General features: G+C 32.1%; 1 pseudogene; it reads right to left on the bottom strand.

Annotated features, from left to right (window-relative positions):
- Positions 1–1,707: 1,707 nt before the first annotated feature.
- LOC119191149 lies at positions 1,708–3,171 on the bottom strand (annotated as a pseudogene).
- Positions 3,172–3,602: the final 431 nt, after the last annotated feature.

The following is a 3,602-nucleotide window of genomic DNA, read 5'->3' as shown; positions in this document are numbered from 1 at the left end:
TCAATAAAATGACATTAAATCCAGCAAAATGCTTTCATATTAAATTCACATTAAAACGTAATACTTATAACACTATATCAGGAGAAACAATAAATGAGACCACTAATATCCGTGATTTGGGCATAACACTAGATACTAAATTAAGATTTACCACTCACATAGATGAAATGCTTAATGCTGCCAACAAATCACTTGGTTTCATTCTTAGGAATGGCAATTTAAAAAGTCTTCTACCACATTAATGCTATAAAATAGTTATGTAAGGAGTAAGCTAGATTATTGCAGCACAGTCTGGTCTCCTCTGTATAATGTACACATTAACAGAATCGAGAAGGTACAAAAGAAACTACTTTACCACTTGTCGTACCGGTTTAGGCCACCTGATTATGTGAGATCTTACAAAGATAAATTATGTTTCTTCAAACTGCAGTCCTTAAGTGAGAGAAGAGATCTTTTGAACTTAGTCTTTCTCCACAAAGTCATGAACGGTATTATTGACTCCCTACATTACTAAATAAGTTCTCGATTAAGGTACCATACAGACCTCCCAGGAGGCCTGGTCCTTTATTTTATGTGCGTTTTGCAGAACAAATACAGGAAAACAGGCACCTGTTCCTCGTCTGTCTTGTTTGTACAACCAATCAGTAAATAACATTAGCATTGATATTTTTGGTGACAATTTGTCATGTTTCAAAAATAAAATTGTAAATAAAACTGGACCTTAATTTTGTTACTTTTTATATATTTGCCTTTATATGTTTACCTTTTAGTTTTATTTTATAGATTATTATATTTGTTTCTCTTATACAGATCTCATATTACAGATTTCAATATTCTAATTAATATAGTTTTTTATAGTTGTAAGAGTACTATTCCTTTTTTTTTGTTTTAGTATAATTTCTATATGGCTCATGTTGTGGTTGCATATAATCAGAGTTGCAATATTTTTTTGTTTGTTATGCATGTGTGATATATTTGTAAATTATCATTGTAAACTCAGTTTGCAATCCTAAATAAATAAATAAATAAATAAAAATAAAACACAAAAAAACCTCGATAGAATCCGGAAAATTAGTTTAATTTAAATCTTTACTTGATTAAAAAGTTTTTATTATTGCTTTTTTGTTAGTTATAGAACTAAATTTAATTCAACACAATACAAAAAGAAAAATTCTCATCCAATTTTACATGAAGAATTCCTTCCGCATCTTCAAAATTCAAAGTGGAACAAAGATATTTATAATACGGTTAGTATCTTGAAGCTATATTAAACCCAACACAAAAATAATCATCAAAATGCAATTTAGTTTGAGGAGTTCTATCTTGCATCTCCCAAGTTTAAAGGAAATTAAAATAGGATGATTCCGTAGCTATACGAAATCGAACGCAAAAGGATTAGAATAGATAATTCTTTGTAATATAAAAAAGAATTAAATAAAATATACAGAGTATACACAAGTCACAATATCAATTTGTATTTATTAGACATTCAACGTCATTCCATATGTATAATTTGAAAGTATGTTGAATCAAATGTATAATAACAATGGTCCAGACATATATTTTATACAAAGAAAAGCCAATATCTTTTTATAGTCCTCAGATCATACTATTGAAAACATTCGAGTTTTAAAAGTGAAAATGTGCAATTATATCAAATTTGCTTATTTTAATAAAGCTTAAAATCCTTTATATTATTGTTGGAAGCTAAACAAACTTTTCAACCGTGTACGGCCCATCTGAAAAAAATATTGTGTGTTTTGCTTCGTAATATTGAATTTTCACTCCTACGTCGACTACTAATTATTGTTGTTTCAGATACACAACCTAAGCTGCGGAAAAATATTGACAATATTTCACTTTCATAAATAGTTATAAAATTTTGCTTTAACAGAAAGTTAACTGTTGAATAATTAATATCAACCAAATAGCTAAACTTATAACTATTGGTGTTTGTTATTTAGTGCAAAATTGCAAAATGACGTACCGATTTGGAACCAATTGGTGGTAGGTATCCCGGAGTCTTCTCGCGCTGCTGCGATTGCTGCCCTGATAGAAAGGTACCGCTACCGCCAAACATAAAGGCGGCTCTCCAGTGCCTGTAAATATGATACTACTTATACAATTTCTAGAGCATTTTATTACAATGCTATAATGTGTACAATAATGTGTACACATTTGTAGACTAAATAATATGGTCTAAGTGAGAAGATGAATTTATTTTCAGTCAAGATGGGACAGACATACGAGTTTATGAAAAAAAAAACCTCTAGCTTAAGTTTTTTACCTTTAGCACCGAGTATATGTTTGCTACTGTAGGAATTCTTCCTGAAAGACACCCTGAAGTCCTGCGGGATATCTCTTGCTAATGGTACCAGATAGTGCCATGAGCGATCTGTTAGCAACTCTCCTGTGTTTTTATCGTAAACTAAATTCTCACAAGTCCAGTATCCCACGCCATCATGAAAGCACCTTCCACCTGCAAAATGCCAGCCACAGAATACTAAGTTGCGGTAATAGTATTTTACTAATTAGTCATCTATACTAACTTCTCAGTCGACAAAACTGTAAACTATTATTAGGGAAGAAAAACATAAGAGAAACCTGCCGAGTAGTAAGATAAGACAGCAGTATTCGCTGCATAATATGTTCAAGAGTTGATGACGAATAAAATTCAAGTAAGTGAGTAATTTTCTAAAATAATCTTACACACTTACTTGACCAATATCAATTTCAGGATTAATGCTTTGCCCCACGTCCTGCAGTATGTCTACTCTACGAATCTCATCTCTCCCATCAACACGTCCACTTCAGTTTCTGCTATAGCCATGCCGAATATATTATACTGAACAACATCAGCTATGTTGACGAATGCGTGAACTTGTAAATCTATATGCTGAGCAAATGCAGATTTTATTAGTTGTTCCCAGGTCGGATTATCCAACATAGATTTGATTGGATTCAATCTCTCCAGCAGTATTTCGCAGCATTTCCTCACACCAATGCCTATATTATGAAGGTAATGCTTGCACCAGTAAGGAAACTATTTGGTGTAAAATTAGTATTAGTTGGTTTTATTTGTATTTTTCAATAGGTATTTTGAGAATGTAAGCGCAGATTTGTACGGCTTTGAGTATTCAGTCCCTGGCCCACATCAGTACCACCGTGCATGATGGTCACAGTCCCGTCTTCTTTGAATACTGAGAGGTTAACGTCAAAATATGGATATCAAAGGGAGGCCACCTCATCATTGTTATTCCTAGACCACGTTTCTTCCATCTGTTTTGAGAATTAAATTCTTTGACGGCCAATTTTCGTTGACTGTAGTCAGCAGTTGTAGTCAGAGTAATAGCCATTTCTTTTTAAGTCGCCGTATTTTATTGTATCCAAGTTTGCTAATCTAACTTCTAACGGATCTTTTGACATCTCGTAGGATATTTGTTCCATGATATGTTCCGTCATGGCTATATTTTCTAATGTACCTGTACCAAACAATAATTATTTTAATATAACATTATTGTAAGTACATACTTACAATAAATGTCAATGTTGTCAATAAAAAGCGTTTAGCTTATATAAGTATGTATACACTATATTTTTAC

The sequence above is a fragment of the Manduca sexta genome, unplaced genomic scaffold (assembly GCF_014839805.1).
Source record: "Manduca sexta isolate Smith_Timp_Sample1 unplaced genomic scaffold, JHU_Msex_v1.0 HiC_scaffold_1112, whole genome shotgun sequence".
Classification (NCBI taxonomy): Eukaryota; Metazoa; Arthropoda; class Insecta; order Lepidoptera; family Sphingidae; genus Manduca; species Manduca sexta.
This window is presented reverse-complemented; position numbering and strand designations above follow the sequence as displayed.